Source organism: Columba livia, chromosome W, assembly GCF_036013475.1.
Source record: "Columba livia isolate bColLiv1 breed racing homer chromosome W, bColLiv1.pat.W.v2, whole genome shotgun sequence".
Taxonomy (NCBI): Eukaryota; Metazoa; Chordata; class Aves; order Columbiformes; family Columbidae; genus Columba; species Columba livia.
This window is the reverse complement of record NC_088641.1, coordinates 6,519,669-6,544,669: the sequence shown is the minus strand read 5'-3', so window position 1 is coordinate 6,544,669 and position 25,001 is coordinate 6,519,669. Positions and strand designations below refer to the sequence as shown.

Below are 25,001 nucleotides of genomic sequence, written 5' to 3'. Positions count from 1 at the left end.
GTAAGGAGGAAGGGTCAGCAGAACCACTACCTTGGATTTTCAGAGGGCAGACTTTAACCTGTTTAGGATGCTGGTTGGCAGAGTCCCTTGGGAGGCAGTCCTGAAGGACAAAGGAGTCCAGGAAGGCTGGTCTTTCTTCAATAAGGTAGTCTTAGAGGCACAGGGGCAGGCTGTCCCCAAGTGCCAGAAGGCAAGTTGGTGGGGAAGAAGGCTGGCCTGGCTGAATACAGAGCTGCGTCTGGAACATAAGAATAAAAAGAGAATTTATAACCTTTGGAAGGAGGGGCAGGCTACTCAAGAGGAATACGAGAATGCCGTGAAGTTATTGTCCTGGTTTGTTAAAAACAAGTTTCTCTTTTAGTGAATTTGCCTGTCAGCTAAAGCCTTCATATTAACTGCTTTTTCCTGGAGAACCAGACACATGTTTTGGTAAACCTAGCAATGGAATGCAAACTTATTGATAAGCATGGATGGACATCTCGCGAGAGGGGCGACGAGAAACAAGTGACCAAGAAACTGACCAATGGTGTATAACATCCCATTCACGTGAATGCTTCATATAAAAGTGCGAGATCACGAGGATCTCGTCCCTTTTTTCCTTTTCCTTTTTCCTTATGGCCGACATAAGGAGAGGACCTTGCTAGTTGTCCCTGCAAACTGAGGCCTAGTGAGAGACTGAATCCAGCTCCGATTGGCTGCAGAGTCTCTTATCCAGGACTTAGGGTGCCGGCTCTGCAGTTGCTGAGACTTTCAAGATTATTTGTATATTTTGTATTATTTTCTCTATTCTTATTAGTAGCATTAGTAAAACATTGTTAATTTTTCCAACTCTCTTCTCTCTGTCCTTCTTTCCCTCCTGATCACCTGTCCTGAGTGGGAAGGGGGGGAGAGGGAGGGGCAGAAAGGGGGAAGTGGGGGGGAGAGGGGGTTAACAATACATCTGCCAGGGTTTTATTGTCACCCCGCAATCTTAACCCTCGACAGATAATTGGCGCCCAACGTGGGGCACGAGAAAGGGGTAAATTTGAAGATTTTTGGCTTTTCCACTGCTCTGACGTACTGTTCAGTTTTCTTGGCACGGTGCCAACTCATAGAGTTGTGATACTTGCGCGTCTGTTTGCTTTGGATATTATTTAGTTGTATTAAGGCAAAGTGAATTACACTGATTTAAAGATGTTATGGCATAAGTAGTATCAGTTATTTTCTACATTGTGCTCACTGATTCCATATCTGTGTTGGGCCTTCTTTTTAAATCGAAGTATTCATTATATAACAACAAGGAACTGGACAATGGTCATGATGATACTGTGTGGTTTGTCACTGGTTTATTTCATTATACTGCAGACGCTAATGAATTTTTACTCGCTTCTGCTCTACCTTGAAAAGCCTCCAGGAGAGATTAAAGAGCAGTACGGCTCTGTGTTTGCTAATTGGTCGAGCGAATCTTTAGGAAGGCTGACTAACAATACTTTCGTTTTTTCACTAGGACAGTTCGCAAATGTTTCAGAGAATTTTGAATATCCTTGGAGTTTTGATAGAACTGTGATGGTGTTATCTGTTTTGCTGAATGTGTGTTAGTTTGTGCTTCTGTTAAGAGAAATGGCGTTCAACAGGAGGTTTGCGTCTCTTTGTTGTCCTGAGATTTGCGGTGCATCTTCGGAAGCTTTAGCAAAAAGCACTCCGAGCCGCTTGAGAAAGAGCAAAACAGCGAAAGCTGCCGCTGCAGCCACTGCCCCCCCAACGGCGGCTTCGCAGGCTGAAGCTACAGCTCCTCCGCAGAGTTCCTCTGCCAAGGTCGCTGCAGATAACATTACTTCTCCAGCCTCAAAGGCTAACAAGGCAGCCCCCCCTTCTTCACACACTGGGCACTGTTGCTGCTGTAACCACTGTGACAGTCATTCAGACTCTGGAAATGAATCAAATGATGGTGAACCCATATCAGCATCAGTTGCTGGTTGTAAGAAAGTCACTAGAAAGACTACCCATGCAGCAGATGATGGCACAGGGCCAACATCAGCTCAAGGTGCATCATCAGGACAGGGAGGAGATGAAGTGACCACCACTCGGTCCTTTTCTCCAGGTGAGCTGAGAGATGTGTGAAAAGACTTTAGTCGTCGTGAAGGCGAGAATATTTTAACCTGGCTGCTCCGATGCTGGGACAATGGGGCAGAAACAATTGAATTGGAAGGTGGTGAAGCCAGGCAGCTGGGATCACTGTCAAGAGATTCCACCATTGATAGGGCAATTTCAAGAGAGTCTAATGACACTACTCTCTGGACCTAACTCCTGGCAGCTATGAAAGTAAGGTTTCTCTACAAGGAAGATTGTATATCCAAGTTAGGGAAATGGAATACTATGGAGAGAGGTATTCAGTTCCTGAGAGAATTAGCTGTGCGAGAGATCATCTATTTTGGACCAGACAACCAAGAGGGGACAGACCCAGATAGAATCAATTGTACACGACCTCTGTGGCGCAGATTTGTACAAAGTGCACCCCCTGCATATGCTAAGTCATTGGCAGGAATGGTCTGGTCATCTGGAGGTGTACAAGATATTACTGAAGTGATTGGGCAGCTCCGGAACTTTGAGGACAGCCTTGCTGGTTCTCTACGGGCTTGTGTCTCTGCTGTAGAGAAACTGTGTGAAAAATCTGATGACCGGTTTGAAAAGCTGTTGCAAGAAATCAAAGAACTCAGAGAAGACACATACCATTCACGACCTGCACAAACCTATGTTTCAGCTATTAGGAAAAGGCGTTTCCAATCTCGAGAGAGAGGACAGAGGCAGCCCACAAAAAGAGGTTCACTGTGGTTCTTCCTACATGAGCAGGGAGAAAACATGAATAAGTGGCATGGAAGACCTACCTCAGAACTTCAAGAACGAGTACGTGAGATAAAAGGAAAAACTCCTAGGAAGGTGGCTGCTCCAGTTTACAAAAGGAGCAGAAGAGATTCTGATGCTCTTGAAGGAACCTCTAATTCACACCCAGAGACTGTGCAAAACAGAAATTAGAGGTGCCCTACCTCCAACCAGGTGGAGGAAAGGGATAACGGAGTTTATTGGACTGTACAAATACAATGGCCTGGTACAACACACCCCCAGGAGTACAAAGCTTTAGTGGACACTGGTGCTCAGTGCACAATAATTCCTTCTAATTATAAAGGAACGCAATCCATCAATATTGTTGGAGTGACTGGGGGATCCCAGGAACTGACTGTTGTAGAGGCTGAAATGAGCCTAACTGGAAAAAACTGGCAAAAGCATCCCATTGTGACTGGTCCAGATGCTCTGTGCATCCTTGGCATAGACTACCTCAAGAGAGGGTATTTTAAGGACCCAAAAGGGTATAGGTGGGCATTTGGTATAGCAGCTGTGGACACTGAGAAAATTGAACAGCTGTCTGATTTGCCTGGTCTTTCAGATGACCCTTCTGTTGTAGGACTGCTGATGGTTGACGATCAGCAGGTGCCAATTGCTACCACGACAGTGCATCGCCGGCAATATCGCACCAACCAAGACTCTTTGATTCCTTTCCAGAAGTTGATCCGTCAATTGGAAAGCCAGGGTGTGATCAGTAAGACTCGCTCACCTTTTAACAGCCCAATCTGGCCAGTGCGTAAGTCTAGTGACGAGTGGAGACTAACTGTAGAGTATCGTGGCCTGAATGAAGTTACACCACCACTGAGTGCTGCTGTGCCTGACATGCTAGAACTGCAATTTGAACTGGAGCCAAAGGCAGCTAAGTGGTATGCTACAATTGACATTGCTAATGCATTTTTCTCTATTCCTGTAGCAGCAGAGTGCAGACCGCAGTTTGCTTTCACCTGGAGAGGCATCCAGTACACGTGGAATCGCTTGCCCCAGGGGTGGAAACACAGTCCTACCATCTGCCATGGACTGATCCAGACCACGCTGGAGCAAGGTAAAGCTCCAGAACACTTGCAGTATATTGATGACATCATCGTATGGGGCAACACAGCGAAAGAAGTTTTCGAGAAAGGTGAGAGAATAATTCAGATTCTTTTGGATGCTGGTTTTGCCATAAAACGAAGCAAGGTCAAGGGACCTGCACGAGAGATCCAGTTTTTAGGAATAAAATGGCAAGATGGCCGTCGCCAGATCCCAATGGATGTGATCAACAAAATTGCTGCAATGTCTCCACCTACTAATAAAAAGGAGACACAGACTTTTTTGGGCGTTGTAGGTTTTTGGAGAATGCATATTCCTGACTACAGCCAGATTGTGAGCCCTCTCTATCGAGTGACTCGTAAAAAGAACCAATTTGAGTGGGGCCCTGAACAACGACAAGCCTTTGAACAAATTAAGCGTGAGATAACTCATGCGGTGGCCCTTGGACCAGTTCGGACTGGACTAGATGTTAAAAATGTGCTCTACACCACAGCTGGAGATAATGGACTTACCTGGAGCCTCTGGCAGAAAGCACCAGGAGAAACCCGAGGTCGACCCTTAGGTTTTTGGAGTCGAGGATACAAAGGATCTGAAGCCAACTATACTCCAACTGAAAAAGAGATACTAGCAGCATACGAAGGAGTTCGAGCTGCTTCAGAAGTGATCGGTACTGAAGCACAGCTCCTCCTGGCACCTCGACTGCCGGTGCTGAGTTGGATGTTCAAAGGGACGGTTCCCTCTCCACATCATGCAACCGAAGTTACATGGAGTAAATGGATTGCATTGATCATGCAACGAGCTCGAATTGGAAGTCCCAATCGCCCAGGGATCTTAGAAGTGATTACAGACTGGCCAGAAAGCAAAGACTTTGGGATGTCTCCAGATGAGGAGGAAGTAAAACGTGCTGAAGAAGCACCACCGTATAATACTCTTTCAGAGGCTGATAAGCAGTATGCACTGTTCACAGATGGATCCTGTCATCTTGTAGGAAAACATCGAAGGTGGAAAGCTGCTGTGTGGAGTCCCACACGACAAGTCACAGAAGCCACTGAAGGACAAGGTGAATCTAGTCAATTTGCAGAAGTGAAAGCCATCTAGCTGGCTTTGGACATTGCTGAACGAGAGAAGTGGCCAATACTTTATCTCTATACTGACTCATGGATGGTAGCAAATGCCTTGTGGGGGTGGCTACAGCAATGAAAGAAAAGCAACTGGCAGCAGAGAGGTAAACCCATTTGGGCTGCCACACTGTGGCAAGACATTGCTGCTCGGCTAGAGAGCCTGCCTGTGAAAGTTCGTCATGTAGATGCTCATGTGCCTAAAAGTCGAGCCACCGAGGAACATCTAAACAACCAACAAGTGGATCAAGCTGCTAAGATTAAAGTAGCTGAGGTGGACTTGGACTGGCAACATAAAGGTGAACTTTTCCTAGCTCGGTGGGCCCATGATGCTTCAGGGCATCAAGGTAGAGATGCAACATATAAATGGGCTCGCGATCGAGGGGTGGATTTAACTATGGACACTATTTCACAGGTTATTCATGAATGTGAGACTTGCGCCGAAATCAAACAAGCGAAACGGTTAAAGCCTGTATGGTATGGGGGGCGATGGTTAAAGTATAAGTATGGAGAAGCTTGGCAGATTGATTATATTACACTTCCACAAACACGTTAAGGTAAGCGTTATGTACTTACAATGGTGGAAGCAACCACTGGATGGTTGGAAACATATGCCGTACCTCATGCTACAGCCCGAAATACTATCTTGGGCCTTGAAAAGCAAGTCCTTTGGCGACATGGTATGCCAGAAATAATTGAATCTGACAACGGTACTCATTTCAAAAACAGTATTATAGACAATTGGGCCAAAGAACATGGTATTGAGTGGGTATATCATATTCCATATCATGCACCAGCCTCTGGGAAAATTGAAAGGTACAATGGTTTGCTAAAAACTACACTAAAGGCACTTGGTGGTGGAACCTTTAAAAACTGGGATTCACATTTAGCAAAAGCCACTTGGTCAACACCAGGGGATCAACCAATCGAGCCGGGCCTGCCCAATCAGAAATTCTGCAGACTGTAGAAGGAGGTAAAGTCCCTGTAGTACACATGAAAAATATGTTAGGAAAGGCAGTCTGGGTTACTCCTGCCTCAGGCAAAGGCAAGCCCATTCGCGGGATTGTTTTTGCCCAGGGACCTGGCAGCACCTGGTGGGTGATGCTTAAGGATGGAGAAGTTCGGTGTGTACCTCAAGGGGATTTGAGTTTAGGTGAAAATATTCAATACTGAACTGCATAATGTGAATTGCCATACTAACAGTGTTTAATAAGTGTCTTTCAGATCAAGACAGTGATGATGAAACCAGAGCTAGCTTCTTCGAGTGGCGCCTGACAACTTCTTCGAAGTTGATGTCTTTAACCCACAAACAGTGGTCATGAGATGCACTTGTACCATTTTTCCTGCCCTGGGAGACTGTTGTGACAAAATGAACTTAATGAACTTTTTAAAGGATGGTCCACTGATTAATTACTCCTGTGTATATATGTACATATGTATATATATATATAGTAGTAGTGATTAATTAGATTGTATTGATAGATTGTATTGATAAGGTTTAAGCATTCAGTGAATGGCATATTATAAGGGGTGGAATGTCCTGGTTTTGCTAAAAACAAGTTTCTCTTTTAGTGAATTTGCCTGTCAGCTAAAGCCTTCGTATTAACTGCATTTTCCTGGAGAACCAGACACATGTTTTGGTAAACCTAGCAATGGAATGCAAACTTATTGATAAGCACGGATGGACATCTCGCGAGAGGGGCGACGAGAAACCGGTGACCAAGAAACTGACCAACTGTGTATAACATTCCATTCACATGAATACTTCATATAAAAGTGGGAGATCACGAGGATCTCGTCCCTTTTTTCCTTTTCCTTTTTCCTTATGGCCGACATTAGGAGAGGACCTTGCTAGTTGTCCCTGCAAACTGAGGCCTAGTGAGAGACTGAATCCAGCTCCAATTGGCTGCAGAGTCTTATCCAGGACTTTGGGTGCCGGCTCTGTAGTTGCTGAGACTTTCAAGATTGGTTTTGTATATTTTGTATTATTTTCTCTATTCTTATTAGTAGCATTAGTAAAACATTGTTAATTTTTCCAACTCTCTTCTCTCTGTCCTTCTTTCCCTCCCGATCACCTGTCCTGAGTAGGAAGGGGGGGAGAGGGAGGGGCAGAAAGGGGGAAGTGGAGGGGAGAGGGGGTTAACAATACATCTGCCAGGGTTTTATTGTCACCCCGCAATCTTAACCCTCGACAGTTATGTAGGGAGAAAATTAGAAGAGCCAAAGCCCAACTAGAGCTGAGCCTAGCTAGTGCTGTAAAAGGCAACAATATATGTTTCTATAGATATATTAGCAACAAGAGGAGGGCTAAGGAGAATCTCTGTCCCCTGATGGATGTGGGGGGGAATATAGTGACAGAAGATGAGGGAAAAGGCTGAGGTACTAAATGCCTTCTTTGCTTCTGTCTTCAATAGTAAGAGCAGTTGTGTTCCAGGTACCCAGCCCCCTGAGCCAAAAGACAGGGATGGAGAGCAGAATGAAGCCCAAATAATCCAAGGGGAAGTTGTTAGCTACCTACTACACCACTTAGACACATACATGTCTATAGGGCCAGATGTGATACACCCAAGGGTGCTGAGGGAGCTGGCAGAGGAGATCACTGAGACACTTTCCATTATCTATCAACAATCCCGGCTAACTGGGGAGGTCCCAGTTGACTGGAAGTTGGCGAATATGACACCCATCTACAAGAAGGGTTGGAAGGAGGATTTGGGGAATCACAGGCCTGTCAGTCTAACCTGGGTGCCAGGGAAGGTCATGGAGTGGATCATCTTGAGTGCCATCACATGGCACATACAAGACAACCAAGCAGTCAGGCCCAGTCAGCATGGGTTTATGAAAGGCAGGTCCTGCTTGACCATACTGGTCTCCTTCTATGACAAGGTGACTCAGTGGATGAGGGAAAGGCTGTGGATGTTGCCTACCTAGACTTTAGTAAAGCCTTTGACACAGTTATCCACAGCATTCACCTGGAGAAGCTGGCCTAGATGGGTGTACTCTTCACTGGGTAAAGAACTGGCTGGATGGCTGGGCTCAAAGAGTTTTGGTGAATGGAGCCAAATCCAGTTGGTGGCCAGTCATGAGTGGTGTTCTCCAGGGCTCAGTATCGGGGCCAGTTCTGTTTAATATCTGGATGGGGGGATTGAGTGCACCCTTAGTAAATTTGCAGACGACACCAAATTGGGTGGGAGTGTTGACCTGCTGGAGGGTAGGAAGGCTATACAGAAGGATGTGGACCAGCTGAATTGTTGGGCTGAGGCCAATTGTATGAGGTTCAACAAGGCCAAGTGCTGTGTCCTGCTCTTGGGTCACAACGACCCCATGCAACACTACAGGCTCAGGGAAGAGTGGCTGGAAAGCTGCCTGATGGAAAAGGATCTGGGGGTGTTGATTAACAGCTGGCTGAATATGAGCCAGCAGTGTGCCCAGGTGGCCAAAAAGGCCAACAGCATCCTTGCTTGTATCAAGAATAGCGTGACCAGCAGGACTAGAGAAGTGATTGTTCCACTGTACTCAGCACTGGTGTGGCCCCACCTTGAATACTGTGTTCAGTTTTGGGCCCCTCATTACAATAAAGACATTGAGGTACTAGAGAGAGTTCAGAGGAGGGTGACAAGGCTGGTGGGAGGCCTGGAGTACAAGTCTTATCAAGAGCAGTTGAGAGAACTGGGGCTGTTTATCCTTGAAAAAAGCAGGCTGAGGGGAGACTATTGCTGTCTACAACTACTTGTAAGGAGATTATAGCATGGGGGATGTCGGTCTCTTCTCCCAAGAAGGAAGCGATAGGACAAGAGGAAATGGCCTCAGTTGTAGCAGGAAAGGTTCAGATTGGATATTAGGAAAAAATTCTTCATGGAAAGGTTTGTGAAGCAGTGGATCAGGCTGCCCAGGGAAGTGGTAGAGTCACCATCCCTGGAGGTGTTTAAAAGGTGTTTAGATGAGGTTCTTAGGGACATGGTTTAGTGCTAGAGCTAGCTTATGTTTGGACTCAATGATCTTGAGTGTCTCTTCCAACCGAAATGATGCTATGATTATGCGCTGATTATGGGATCCAATACAGACAGGGTAGCAGTGACAAGAAGTATTAAAATCTGACTTTTGAGAGGAGTGCCTGCCTCACTAAAACCATTGATTATACCAGCAATGAGAAATGGTACCGGTAATGTAGGCACTCTAGCGAATACCTTGAGGGAAATTGTGGCTATAATTTCATAACCCTCTGTTTGAGTGGTTAATAAAGGGAACCCGGCAAAACAAAAGGGTGATGAGGACAAAAATGTGGAATGGTTTTGTACAAGCTGGTATCCCGTGATTAGAAATAGGTGGGATCAAACCATAAGAAATGTTTTGCCGATGGCAAAAGTTAACGCTTATGCAAAAAAGCTGACTACCCCTAGCCCCCACCTATCATGCCTGCCCCCCATCTCAGTGCAAGACCATGCAAGCCTTTACCTGGTGTGGCAGTTGCACATCTACCCTAAGATCTGGAGCCTTCAATGGGGCAGTTAATGGCTCTTTTAGGATCTTAATGGGACCCCAGTCAGTTGACAGGGTCGTTAGCAGAGGAGGTGCCCAGAGTAGCTGAGAAGCTTCTGGAATGCCCACAGCCAGATCTGACCAGACTATAAAATGGGGTTCCCGCCGAAGATCCCCTTTGAAGTGGTCTTCTCGGAGCAGCAGGTCTGTGAACTGGAGCCCTCCCCTTAGACTGGGACGCCGTCTAAGGAGACTTCCCGGGACTGAGAGCACCTCACCTCCTCATTTGGGTGAGTGGTAATTTACTGGACATATCCTTGAATAAGTCCTTGCCTGACCAGGCAAGTGTGAGTCCTTGCCTAACCCAGGTGAGTGATTATTGCTTGTGATTACCCTGGAGTCAGAGGGCTCTGGTTTGTTTCTTGTGTGTGTGTGCATGCATGCTGTGGATCCTCATTATTCTTATTTTGCTGCACCCCAATAATCTCCTCAACTGATATCCAAACCTGTATTTTATGTTGTTGGAGTGCTAACTAATTGTATAAACCCTGTTTTGGTTGGTTTATTGGCTGCACTTTTCCGGTCAGAATAAAGTCTGTTTTGGAACTTGTTGTCCGCCTAAAACTGACTTTGGGGTGCCTCCGTGACACTTGGCAACAAAACCAATATACTTTTCAAGCATCACCTCAGGGATACAAACACAGTCCCTCCATTTGCCACCAAGTGATAGCAGCTAATATAGCACTATGGTCAGGTACTGTTACTGTTTCCCATTATACTGATGATCTATTGATTATGGCAGTGTCACAACAAGAAACTGAAGCAGCTGCCAAATTTCTGAAAGTGCATTTACAGGACCAAGGGTGGGCAATTAATCTGACTAAAACACAGTGCCCTAGAGCTACTGTACTATTTTTAGGAAATTTGACATGGACAGATTAGAGAAATACCAGAAAAGGTACAGTAAACCTGCGACCTGCCTGCGTTGGCTCACACATTCTGCATGGCTGCAGAATCCTCCTGCTGCATCACTGCAAGCCGTACCAACAACCAATGTTTCCTGTCCACCCCGTGCACATGTGGCTGCCAGCCAGCCACATGCAGAGAGTGCTGGGAGCACAGCTCTGGACACCAGCAGTACATGGGCCACGCTGGTCAGGCTGCACAAAAGTTAAGGGAGCACGAGGAAATGGCTTGAGGGGTTTTTCCTTCCCTTTTGCTGCTATTTTTCAGGTGTTCTGTGTAAGTGGACACATTGCTGATGGATCGTTTTCCTGTTTTGTAGCTCGTATCAGTATAGAGATTTCCATGCTCAAGACACAACACAGGATTGCAGACTATACTCTGCTTGCAGTCCACTGAGGAAACCTGAAGAAAAACATTTTATTTTAAAGGCATTGCTTGAGTTTTATGTTAGTATAACAGAATGCTTCCACAGCCCCTACTGCCTTGTGAAGCAGTCCCATCCTTGTCAAAACAAAATTATGAGAAGACAATGTAACATCTAAGATTATTTTATCTTCTTTCAGTATATAAGAACATTAACATCTCTATAGAATCAACATTTAAAAGGTATGTTTGTATTTAATATCTTTTGTATTAAATTCCCATTAGGATGCCTAGCCAGGTAATCTGTTTAACCACACAGAACATTGAAAAGACAACACAAGCCAGTTATCTTGGCTCTTATACCTAGAAAATGAGAAATCCTGAATCCTAAATGTGAACTATTTACATTTATTACAGAGAAGAAAGGAAATGTCTGACTTTGAAATGTGAGAAAATATTAGCTCTAGCCTAAGGCAGTAAGCTAGGAATTAGACAATTTGATAACTTCTGTGACTCTGTTGATCAGGAATGTTCAACAAGAGATTAAAATTAAAATTCTCACAAGTTTTAACATAAACAAGAGGATTAGAGAAGCTAAACATATTACTGCTTGTCCCACTAAATAGGCCACACCAGATGGACAGGCTGGAGAAAAAGGGAAGATGCCTGGGGCTTTTGCACAGAACGGTGTTATCAGCCTTCCCCCCCAGCTGTGTCCATGCCCTCAGTGCTCCCTGGATGCAGAGCATTCCAGATCACATTCTCCCAACAAAAAGGGCTTTCAAAAATGAGACTTTATCTATTATAAAATACTCTCTTTTAATGATATGACATGAAAGCTATGTCCCATATGCCTTGCTGTGTTCGTATCTGCTTTAACACAGCTCTACCCAGAGCAGGTACCATGTGCAGGTACTGCATGCAGAGCAGCGAGATCCACCTAAGGAATGGAGGTGCCTAGATCTCACCTTAGGCTTAGATACACAATACTCATACATTCAGAACAGCAACTGACTGGCCATCCATTACCTGCGATGTTTATCAGACTAACTAGCATCTCCCCAGTAATATTCTGCAGAGAGGAGGATTTGATTTATTATATCTACACAGCACAATTGGCTCTCAGTGTTCAAACTCACTCGAATGTGACAAGTTTCTCATGCTTTATCAGCTGGCTACAGTCTTTCTAAGGATTACTACCTCTCTGCCATACAAATCACCTCTGCAGAATCAGACACATGTCCCAAGATAGGTGTGTCTGCTCAGAAGTAGTTTATTTTATACAGCTGTCAAGTTAAAAATTTTCTGCAAGATCCCCTCAAGCAAGAGCAGGTGCTCTCTGGAGTTACGTTATTCAGAAGTTACCATTACCTTGCAGATCAGCTAACACAGGGGCAGTTTTATGCCTGTGGTACTGTTGTCCTATTTTCTGTCCAAGGCTCCGAAAATTTTCCCACCTCCAGACTGGCCATAGTGATGCATCATCATGCCAGTGGCTCTCAGCTCATCAGCAAAAAGAAATTTAGGGTTTTCTGAGGCCATAATTCAGGTTCTCCCTGAGCTTATTTCTGAGTGCAAGACATAAAAGGGAAGACTTTTTAACAAGTCAGCATAAAATGATTGCAGATAACATGGTTGTGCTACCAGATTCCAGCTGATGGGGAGACAAGGATAACTCTAAGCTATTTGAGAGATAAAATCATGTCACTGTGCCTGTGGAAAGAGTTTTAGGACCATAACTCACTAACAGAGATGGTCGTGTGGGAGAAGTGGTGACTGGTAGCTCCCTTGGCCTCAGTGAAGCAGTCAGGTTCAAAATCTATGCTAACAAAAGGAAAACCGCCAGCAAGACCTCAACTCTGGATATGAAGAGAGCAGACTTCAGGTTGCTCAGAGAACTACTTAGTAAGACTCCCTGGGAAGAAGCTTTCAAAGGTGTTGGGGTCCATCAATGTTGGTTGCTTTTTTACTTAAAGTACCACCTACTAAAAGCACAGGACCAGGTAATTCCAAAATGCCGAAAATCTAGCAGGCGAGACAAAAAGCCAGCCTGGTTGAACAGGGTTCTTCTTGAAATAGAGTGAAAAAAGAAAGTATACGGTCAGTGGAAGCAAGGTCAGGCACCATGGGAGGACTATAGAGATGCCGCTTGCTACCGTAGGGAGGAAATTTGTGTGGCCAAAGCTTAATTAGAATTGAAGCTGGCCAATATTGTGAAGGACAATAAAAAAGGCTTTTAAAAATATATTGAGGATAAAAGGCAAAGTAGAAATAACATTGGCCCATCACTCGATGAGCATGGTCACCTTATTAACAGGGAAATAGATAAAGCTGAGATGTTTAATGCTTTCTTTGCCTCAGTCTTCAACACCGAAGATGGACTTGGGGGCCCCCATTGCCCTGACCTAGAGAACCACGGCTGTGTGAACAATAAACTCCCAATGAATCCAGAACTTGTATGGGATTTGCTACTTCAGCTAGATCCCTACAAGTCAATGGGGCCTGATGGGATTCATCCAAGGGTGTTAAAGAGCTGGCTGGTGTCATAGCGAGACTTTTCTCAGTGATTTTTCAATGCTTCTGGGAATCTGGAGAGGTCCTGGATGACTGGAAGCTGGCAGACGTTGTCCCAATCTACAAGAAGGGCAACAGGGATGACCCTGGTAACTACAGGCCTGTCAGCCTCACTTCTGTTCCTGGCAAAATCATGGAAAATATTGTTCTGGGAGTTATCGAAAAACATCTGAATGACAACACAGTCATCAGTCTCAGACAGCACAGGTTCATGAGGGGAAAGTCTGGCATAACAAACTTAATTTCTTTCTACAACAAGGTTACCCACCTAGCTGACCAAAGGAAGCCTGTCAATGTGATATTTTCAGATTTCACGAAAGCCTTTGATACTGTCTCTCACAGTATCCTCCTGGACAAGGTGGCCAGCATACAGCTGGATAAACACACAATACAGTGGGTGAGCAATTGGCTGATGGGCCAGGTTCAAAGGGTTATACTAAAAGGGGTTATGTCAGGCTGGCGACCAGTCACTAATGGGGTTCTGCAGGGGTCCATCTTAGGGCCAGCACTCTTCAATGTCTTCATAAATGACTTAGGACTTGAGGGAATACTAAATAAGTTCACCAATGACACTAAATTGGGATGTGCTGTTGACACTCTTGAGGGCAGAGAGGCCCTGCAGAGGGACCTAGACAAATTGGAGAACTGGGCAATCACCAACCACATGAAGTTCAACAAGGGCAATTGCCAGATTTTGCACCTGGGACACAGCAACCCTGGCTGTACATACAGACTGGGGAATGAGATGCTGGAGAGCAGTTCTGTGGAGAGGAACCTGGAGGTTCTGGTTGACAGCAAGTTGAACATGAGCCAACAGTGTGCCCCAGCAGCCAAGAGGGCCAACTGTGTCCAGGTGTGCATCAAGCACAGCATTACCAGCTGTTTGAGGGAGGTAATCGTCCCGCTCTACTGGTGCGATCTCACCTGGAGTACTGTATGCAGTTCTTGGTGCCACAGTATAAAAAGGATATAAAGCTACTGGAGAGTGTCCAGAGGAGGGCCACAACATTGGTGAAGGGTTTGGAGAGGAAGCCATATGAGGAGCAGCTAAAGTCACTTGGTTTGTCCAGTCTGGAGAAGAGGACACTGAGGAGAGACCTCCTCGCAGTCTACAGTTTCCTCACAAGGGGAGGAGTAGTGGCAGGCACTGATCTCTTCTATCTGGCAACCAACGACAGAACCCAAGGGAATGGCAGGACGATGTGCCAAGGGAGGTTTAGGTTGGACATCAGGAAAAGGTTCTTTACCCAGAGGGTAGTGGAGCACTGGAACAGGTCCCCAGGGAGGTAGTCAGGTCCCTAAGCCTGGCAGTATTCGAGACTAGGCAATGCCCTCAGACACATGGTGTGAACTGCAGGGCTGTCCTGTGCAGGGACAGGAGTTGGACTAGATGATCCTTGTGGGTCCCTTCCAACTCAAGACATTCTACGATAACAACATCCTGGCTGTAATGGTAGAAATGAAGAGAAATTAATATAAAGGAAAATGCTACATATTAACTAATTTTAGAATCAACCACATGTTGTTTGCTTGCAGCTGTTAAGGGACCTTTGCATTTTTCTCAACTAGCAGAAAATTCCAATCTACATTAGTAAACAGAATATTTTTCACTCTTCCAACAGTGTTTGCTTTAAAGGTTTTCTTGCACACACACCTCAGTCATTTTTTACCCACTTTTTGACACTCTGCAGCTATGCTGCAACAGGCATTTCCAGATGGCCACTGCTATAAGACAGTTACTTTCAACCAGAGATTCACCCCAAATTTGTTGAGATGATTTTAGCAGTAGAGGATTTTATGGATGATTAGATTAAGACAAATGGGGTGCCATTTGTTGCAGACATACAGTTCTCATTAAACTCAATAATGGCTGTACACAGACGTGATTATATTTCCAGATTTTGGCTTTAACCTGTCAAAATATGAATTTGAGCTTCTGACTGTTTTCAGCCTCAACTAAGTATTTCAAAAGGAAGCTGCAGTGCAGTGACAGATCACTCCCTTCAAAATACTATTGGACAAAGAGAAATATTATTCTGGTGGTCTTCAGTACCACAGAAATCGTGCCTGTGCTAGGTATTGAAGTGTTCTCCACTTGAATAGGAAAGCCCTGTCCTCTGATGGTAATGTTCCTGCTCATAAAGTGCCGCCTTCTCCCTTTGCCCCACATGCCCAAGGGGTACTTGCTCTCTCCAGAGGTGGTTGTATTTCTGCAGATGGGAAAGTAGGTGTCACTAAGAAACACTCAGTGAGTTTCTACAGTTTCTTCAGACTATCTAAACAAAATTATATGGGCATTTAACTGCAAACAAACAAGTGGAATTTAGCACAGCATCCAATAATCCAATGGGAGAGAATTCTAGCAGCTAGCAGGAAACACTGTTTGGATGCTGGAAATCCAGTCAAGGTTATGTGAAGGCATCCTGGTTTTGTTAAAAACAAGACCAGTTTCTCTTTTAGTGAATTTTCCTTTCAGCTAAGTGCCTTCTAAGTAACTGTACTTTTCTGAATTTTTGCCTGCATGTTTTTCTTAGACACTGTGCTTCGTGCTGATATCGCCAAGGTCAAGACCAACGGAATGCTGAAGAAGCCTCATGTTTAGATTTATTGCTATGACAGCCAAGAATTCCACACATCCCATAGTTGAGAGGGGCATGTTTGAGGAGGGGCAGACAGAACAGGTGACTAAAACTGACCATCTGAGTATTCCATCCTATAGTTGTCATACCCCCTATATAAGAGGGTGATCACGAGGGTCAAGCTCTCTTCGACCATGGCCGACATCTAAAGAGGACCCTCTCTGCGTGTCTGTGATCTATAGGCCTCAGGCCCTGCATCCCTGCAACCAGTTTCCGGTTTGCTGTGAAGTCCCACCCATGACTTCCGAGTGCCTGCCTTACAGCTGCTGGAGCAATGCCAGCTCTGCCCACCCAGCTCTGCTGCCACTGGAGTGAGGCCAACTCCATATCGAGCATTCAAGATTGGTTTTGCATATTTTGTATATATTCTCTATTTATTAGTAGCATTAGTAAAACCCTTTAAAACCTTCCAAGTTGAAGTCTAAGTCTCTCTTCCTTCCTCCTTATCTTCCTTATCATCTTTCTGATCTAAAGGAGAGGGTGGAGGGAGGGTGAAGGGGTAACAGAGAGCGTCTGCCACGGTTTATTGTCGCCTTGCTTTAAACCTTGACAGAAGGCATTCCCATTTGACAACAGACCCAGCCCACATTTTGGTTCCATGCACAATCTCTAGTCACCCTCATCTCATCTGGGAACATCAAGCATCATCTTTCATGCCTTGGCCATCTTTCTTCCAAACACAAGCTGATGGCTGCAAATGCCCCACTGCTCCTTTCTGGCCTGCTACACCTCTGCTAGCTGCTGATTCATAGCATGCCTTACTGCAACTGTGAGGATGCATCCCTCCCCTCTTTGTTTTTCTGGCTGAGAAGAATCACAGGCTGGCTGAGGTTTGCAGTGACCTCTGGAGATCATCTGGTCCAACCCACCCACAGTCAAACAAGGCCACCTAGAGCTGGTTGCCCAAGACCATAACGAGATGGCTTTTGAATATCTCCAAGGACAGAGACTCCACAACTTCTATGAGGAAACATATGCCCATGCTCCATCAGAGCAGAGTATGTTTCTGCTGCTTCACACTGTCTGCATCCATCTACTGAGGGAAGAGCAGAGGCAGGCGAGTGCTTGCTCTGTTGTGCTGAAATGGAGAGCTGACTCGCGAATGCCACCTGTGAAAATTTCTGGGGCAGTGTTAAGCACAGGAATCCTGGTTTACACTAGGTCTGAGGCATTCAAATCCTATAAGCATACATGCTGCTTCTTTTCTAGTAAGAAGACATTTAACCAGCTAGGGAAAACAGCCAGTTAAACATTTTCCTGCAGGTCATAACCATAGCTAGAAATTTTTAATTAACAAGTTAAAACAAGTTAAAACAAAAATCTTATTAACATTTTTAGGACCAGTATACTCATCTTGTCAAACAGCAAATAGCCTGAAACACTGCACCAGAGTCACTAGATGAGAAGAACAGCAACAGATTTACCTCTTTTACATTTTACTCCTTTTCCTTTTGCATTTGTCTCAGCTCCCATATAGCAAGTTTCAGGAGGAAGAATCTAACTTGCTGAAGGTGATTTTTTTTTTATATTTAAGAGCTTTTACAGCTGTAGTCTATCACTGTATTTAAGACTGTGTCCAGGTATTTACTGTCCAAGACAATGATTTCAGGGTTTTGTCTCATTTAAGGGTCAGTGGCTACAACTGATCACCAAAATAAAAGGTCAATTAAATTAAAAAAAAAAAAAAAAAAAGACTTGTCAATTTGCCAATTCCTTTCATAAGATTATCTCTGGTGCCTCAGTGTCTTAAGGCACTGATGAAGGATGACAGAACTTTTCACCTTGGTGGTCTGGTTTAAATTGTAGATATTATTAGCAATTACTTATGTAGGCCAATACAAAAAGAAATAGCAGACAGGACTCAGTCCCCAACAGATGATCACACCTGCTGGAAAAAGCTAACTTTCCATGTGAAAGCAGCGAAGCCCTCTGCTTCCATGTGTGAGGCAACGCAATGCTGTCCTAACTCTGCAGACAGACAGGACTTGTGCAGCAGCTTGTGCTCTGCCCACCAATATCACAGCAAGAACAGATGTTCTGGGTACTTCTGTTAGGGCAGAGAAAAGGATGGTGAGCAGGAAAACTTAACAAAACTATCTCTGTTTTACTCTGCTAATTTTGGAACAGCCTGATTAGCTGCTATCAGTTATTGAAAAATATCAAAAAAAGAACAGGAGAAAAGACAATGGAGAAACCTATCTTTTTTACAACCCAACAAACATGGGTTCAAAGAGATAATACTCCTCCTCTCCAGCAATGAAACCAACTGGAAGAGCCAACTCAGATACCTTATTTTCTGCAGGTACTGACTAAATGGGACTCCAGCATACCTAAAGAGCAGGACCACTTTAGCAGGAATCCCAACATCTTTTAATTCCAGCAGCAGCCATGGCACACAATGCAATGCCTCTCTCCAAGTCTTCTGTCCCAGCTCTGTGACATCAGAATTATTGAATCATTTTGGTTGGAAGAGACCCTCAGGATCATTGAGTCCAACCATAACAAAAGTCTAGCACTAAACCATGTCTCTAAGAGCCTCATCTACACATCTTTTAAACACCTCCAGGGATGGTGACTCCACCACTTCCCTGGGCAGCCTGTTCTACTGCTTTACAAACCTTTCTGTGAAAAAAAAAATATGCCTGAACCTTCCCTGGCACAACTTGACGCCATTTCCTCTTGTCCTATCACTTGATACTCAGAAGAGACCAACAACCTCCATGCTACAACCTCCTTTCACATAGTTGTAGAGGGTGATAAGGTCTCCCCTCAGCCTCCTTTTCTCAAGGATAAACAGCCCCAGTTCCCTCAGCCACTTCTCATAAGACTCAAGGCTGTTTTCTAGCCATTCTTCCCCGAGCCTGTAGTGTTGCATGGGGTTATTGTGACCCAAGTGCAGGACACAGCACTTGGCCTTGTTGAACCTCATACAATTGGCCTCAGCCCAACAATCCAGCTGGTCCAGAGCCTTCTGTATAGCCTTCCTACCCTCAAACAGATCAACACTCCCACTCAACTTGGTGTCATCTGCAAACTTACTGAGGGTGCACTCAATCCCCACATCCAGATCATCAATACAGATATTAAACAGAACTGGCCCCAAAACTGAAGCCACTGAACACCACTCCTGACTGGCAGCCAACTGGATTTTACTCCATTCAACACAACTCTTTGGACCCAGCCATCCAGTCAGTTTTTTACCCAGTGAAGAGTACACCCATCCAGGCCATGAGCTGCCAGATTCTCCAGGAGAAAGCTGTGGGAAACAGTGTCAAAGGCTTTACTGACACTGTCCACAGCCTTTCCCTCATCCACTAAGAGGGTCACCTTGTCATAGAAGGAGATCAGGTTAGTCAAACAGGACCTGCCTTTCATAAACCCATGCTGACTGGGTCTGGTCACTTGTTTGTCTTGTATGTGCCACATGATGGCACTCAAGATGATCTGTACCATGACCTTCCCTGGCACCAAGGTCAGAACGACATGACTCTAATTTTCCAGATCCTCCTTCCAACCGTTCTTGTAGATAGGTGTCACATTCGCACAATTCCAGTCAACAGGGACCTCTCCGGTTAGCCAGGACTGCTGATAAATAATTGAAAGTGGTTTAGTGATCATCTCTGCCAGCTCCTTCAGTATCCTTGGATGGATCCCATCTGGCCCTATAGACATGTATGTGTCTAAGTGGTGTAGTAGGTCGTCAACCATTTCCCCTTGGATTATTTGGGCTTTGTTCTGTTCTCCGTCCCTGTCTTCCAGCTCAGGAGGGTGTGTACCAGAAGCACAACTGGTCTTACTATTAAAGACTGAGGCAAAGAAGGCATTTAGTACCTCAGCCTTTCCCTCATCTCTCACTGTTTCCTCCTGCATCCACCAGAGTCTGGAGATTCTCCTTAGCCCTCCTTTTGTTGCCAATGTATGTGTAGAAGCATTTTTTGTGCCCTTTTATGGCACTAGCTAGGCTCAGCTCTAGTTGAGCTTTGGCCCTTTTAATTTTCTCCCTGCATAACTTCACTGCATCCTTGTAGTCCTCCTGAGTAGCCTGCCCCATCTTCCAGAGGTTATAAATTCTCCTTTTATTCCTGAGTTCCAGCCGAAGCTCTCTATTCAGCCAGGCTGGCCTTCTTCCCCACAGGCTTGTCTTTCAGCACACCAGGACAGCCTGCTCCTGTGCCTCTAAGATTTCCTTCTTAAATTGTGACCAGCCTTCCTGGACTACTTTGCCCTTTAGAACTGCCTCCCAAGGGACTCTGCCAACCAGCCTCCTAAACAAATCAAAGTCTGCCCTTTGTAAGTCCAAAGTAGCAGTTATGCTGACCGCCCTCCTTCTCCAAGAATAGAAAACTCTTATCATTTCATGATCACTATGCCCAAGGCAACCTCCAACCAACACATTGCCTGTGAGTCCTTCTCTATTTACAAAAAACAGGTTCAGTGGGGGCCCCTTCCCTAGTTGGCTCACTGACCAGCTGTGTGAGGAAGTTGTCTTCCATACACTCTAGGAGCCTCCTAGACTGTTTCCTCTCTGCTGTGCTGTAAATGTGTTTCTTGAGCCCTGTATATGAGTTCCAAAACAGCTATTCTACTCTACCTGTTCCAGCACTCTGCCTCATGGAAATCAAGTGTCCAAGTTTCCTGAAGTTTGCACCTAAAATCAGAAATTAGTAATAAAATAATAAGAATAAGGGTCATAGATTTTAAGCAATTATTAAATTAATAAGAATAAGGTTCACAGATGTTAGGATTTAGGCACTTACTAGGTGTTAAGTCACAAGAATGGTATTTGTTAAGATAAACAGGAGAAGGTTAGGAGAGAATGCCCTTGCTCTCAGAAGATAAGATGGTGATACCAGTGCAAGAACCAGATCATACTGGTTTTGTGGTTACAAGCCGAATAACAAAGGAATCTAATGCATATGCAAAGGATTTCCTGGAAACGCAATGAATATGTATGATCTGTGTGGATATAACCTGTGTCTGGGAATCGTTCAAGGTCCTCACTAGGTGGAGCTATCCCCGTGGGTGCCTGACACGCGTCATTAAATGGAATGTTTGCTTTTAAAACCTTAAACCCTGGTTTTAGAAGTTTCCTCAATTTGCCGATTTTATTGTATCAGCACCCTTTCTTGAAGATCAGATCAGATCAGATCAGATCAGTGTGTGATCTTGGAGAAGGGAGAAACAGGTTTCTGGGAGACTGAACCTGCTCTGTTGTCCTCAAGCATTGCCTCTCCTCTCCTCCCCTCCCTTTCACTTTCCCACCATTCTCAGCCAGCTCAGAGGATGCTGCCCCACTCTGGCTGCACACAGCCAGCAAGAAGGACCTCAGGAGGATGAGGGTTTACAGATCACAACAACTTACGTTTCATAGCTCTATCTGAATAGAATAAGATGAGCCTCCCCTGCACTGTAGCTTTACAGAGAGCAGCTCTGAAATCTAAGATCATGGGTAAAAAGCTACATCCAACAAGACCCTTCCCTGTTTGAATGAAACAAGAAATTAGTGGTTAGCAAAACCATCCCTAGAGCTGCAGCCTGGTGGCAGAGAAAGGAGAGGGCTGGGAAAGACGTCCTGGGCTGTGCAGAGAGAACAGCTTATCTCCATAGGGACAAGCACAGCTGAGCAAGTGAAGCTTAGCATGCCAGGGCTCAAATCTATCAGTGCTGTGTGTGGTGGAGTGACCGTTTTTAGTCCACGCCATCACCATCTCTGCTGACTGCCTGCATCTGACCCACTCCTGCTTTGGCTACTGCTTTCACAGCAGCTCTGTAGGATGAAAATATTTAGAACTTCCTTGTTATCCACCATATGATAACGTTTGTACAAAGTTCCCAGGGCGTGAAACACGCTGAGATCATTACCCAGCACTTCTATGAGAAGCAGATGGTGTGCACTGAACCTGGCTGGTAGGTTGTTAGTCATGCCCATCACTGCCCACATCAGGCCTGAGGAGAGACCACTCTCAAAGACAGGCTGCCAAGGCACCACTCTCCTGTGAGACGCACACACACTACCAAAATCAGGTGACAGATGACTTTGTACACACTTGAGTGGCTATACTCTGTTATGATGTGATGAACAACTAATTCACTGAAAGGGTCTGAAACACTAGTGGAGGTGGGAAGGTTCTTGGAAGAATGTGCCTGCCCTATGCACAACTGTAGCCCTTTCCCCCCAGTTACACTTAGTACACTGTATTGTGTCTATGGTGATGCTAACAGAAGGATTTTCAGGCCTCAGACTACCCAGAAAATCCAGTCTATCCTCCTACCACTGCAGTAAGCCAGGACTGATGACATTTATGCCTCAGTATTAGGACTGAAGCTATGAAGTGAAGACATGGTATAATAGAATGATTATTAGTCCATGGGCAGCCATTTTAAGGAGGAAAGTTTATTTTCCTTTTTGCAGTGATTTCATGAGCAGACATTCTCCTATGGGGAGAGAAAACACAACTACATTAGAACAGTTGAATCTCTAGCAATAAGCTTTACCAAACAGCAAGTAGTGCAAATAAGCATTTATTAACCAGAACAACAGAAACTCAACCAACAGAACATGTTGAAACATAAGGGTCCATAAAGTTTTACAGAACATTAGAAAGAAGACCTGGGCTGTACTGTACTGATCACAAGAGCATGAAAGCATGGGGTTTCAACAGGTTAGAATGACTTGCTACATAGAACTAGCAAGGGAAAAAACATCTTTGCTCCTGCTAGTACATCCTTTGCAGCACTGGTTGTTTTCATTTCCTTGAAATGCAAGGTAAAGATAGCAGAATGAATTTAAGTGATTTATATCCTTATTAACATCAGTGACCTAAAAAAAAAGTAAGCATGGAACATAAATTTAAGTCACTGACTAACTTCACATTTATGCATTATTAGTTTTTACTCTGATGACTGGTCTCCCCATTTTTCAGAAAAGGTTACCTTTCAATTTGCCACTAAATCTAGTCTTACATCATAGTAACTATTTTGCTACTACTTTTGCTTTGCAAAAGTAATCACCCATTGTTATGTTTATCCAGTCTCTGATGTCATGATAAATTAATCTGATTTCCCTCCCCCAAATTCCCATTCTTCTGCTGAAACTCTATATGAACAGCAATTGGAGGTCAAACACACAAATCCAACTTTTAAAAAGCAACAAAAAGTCTTAAAAGCACTGCACATCTAAGTTTATAAATGCACATTTTGAATAAATGTGTTGCAATATTGATCAAATTTCTGACCATAGGTCCAACAAGATTTCAGAACAAACGTGTCTCTGTGCCTCAGACCTGTGAAAGATTCACAGCTTGAAGACAAGTAAGCTTTCTTCCCTTTTTCCAACTCCTAATTGATTTCTCAGCTGTGAAAATTCAACTAGTTCAATTTAATAACCTGAAAAACCTTCCTCATGCCCCAGAGAAGCTAGGGCTTTGCACATCAAACCTAGGCACCAAGTATTCAGATAGCGACTTTTCCAGTTCGCTAGTTTGACAGCAAAATGTGGATATTACATGTTCTTCTGAATGTTCTATTTATACAGTAGCAAGTTTATTTCACACAGGTTGATTCTGAATTAAGTATTTGTCTTAAATCTTTAAAATAGATAATTACATATTTATAATTAAATCCAGTTATTTTAGCCAGTGAAATGCCTGGCAAGTTCTATCTGATTATCTGTTACCACTTGACAGACATCACTGGGTTGAGATTGCAACAATAAGCAATAATATCATAATCCAGATTTCTCCAGTAAAATGTTTCTGCATCTGTCTCTGAAATTTCCCTTACACTACACCCCTAAGTATCTCCCTCTATCTCTTCCTATCTTTTCATTATGCATTGTTAAATCCCCAAACATTTAATCTCCTGCCACCCACATGAATTGGTAAAACTGTATAAAAATGCACTTGTGGCAATAAATGGCATCTACTACTTTCATCCTGGAAGAATTTGGTCTATGTCGTTTGTTCGTCTCAACCACGACACATGGTGACCCCGACATGATCCTGTATGAAGAAGAATCTCGCATGAAGAAAAGACAGCAGTGAAGCTGTGACAGCCAAAGATGAGCTGGGGAGATGGAGCCCGGTACAGCTGATAGAGCAGCAGGGGTGAGCTGCCGAAGATCCGGATCCTTGAAAAGACACCACGCCAAGAGTTGGTGAGCTACCGGGAACGGGGGGGGGGGGGGGGGGGGGTGGAACTTATCTAAAGAAGAGGGTATTATATTATCTACATGAAAGCATGGAAGGTGCTTCTGAAGAAGCAGGGTATTAGCCTTCTGGAACTGACTTAATGAAGGACTATGTTACTATGGGGCAAAGCACTACTAAAAGATCCAAAGAAACAACTGAACTGTTAACAACATGGCACTTGTTGCTAGAGACTTTGAGAGGATTAAAAGAGCAATGGGAACACGCAGAGACAGTGGAGAGGGGTGGCTTCTCTGGGCTAGATTTGAAAAAGAAAAAAAAGAAAAAAAAAAGGTCACTGTTCCAAACCCTGAACCACCCTGTTACTAATGATTCTCCAGCACCATTCAAGTCCACATTATCTGATGACTTGGATGAGGATGAGGGTCTGCAGCATTTGCTTGAAAAGTTAAAAGAAAAAGGAGTATGTGTACATGTTACCCTGAGATCAGATAAAAACCATTAAAGACTCAAGCAAAATTAGACCTATGCGATGTAACAGCTCTAGATCATTTAGGATGGAACGATGGGGATTCGTTGAAAGGGGCGGGTATCCCCCAACTCTTGGAAGAGACACTAATTGACACACCACAATTACAGGCACGATAAGTTTCTGAAATCCTGAGGCGGTCAACGTACCTTGCATATTAAGCTATGATAAAGGTGCCTGAAACCGAAAAAGCAGCAAAATCATTTACAACTATTAATCAGGGTCCCAATGAAAATTACATGCAATTTATTGACCGTCTTCAAGAGGCCATCACTAAGCA

General features: G+C 44.4%; 1 protein-coding gene across 15 annotated transcripts in view; it reads right to left on the bottom strand.

Moving 5' to 3' along the window:
- The window catches only part of LOC135577076 (protein FAM219A-like), a 182,421-nt gene that overhangs the window by 113,119 nt on the left and 44,301 nt on the right, over window positions 1-25,001 (bottom strand). For 5 of the 15 annotated variants that reach the window (XM_065044747.1, XM_065044748.1, XM_065044750.1 and 2 more), the window contains one exon: window positions 31-238. The exons of the other annotated variants lie outside the window; for them this stretch is intronic. The gene's annotated coding sequence lies outside the window, so the exon portion shown is untranslated. The remainder of the gene's footprint in view (window positions 1-30; window positions 239-25,001) is intronic. 15 annotated transcript variants of the gene reach the window in all.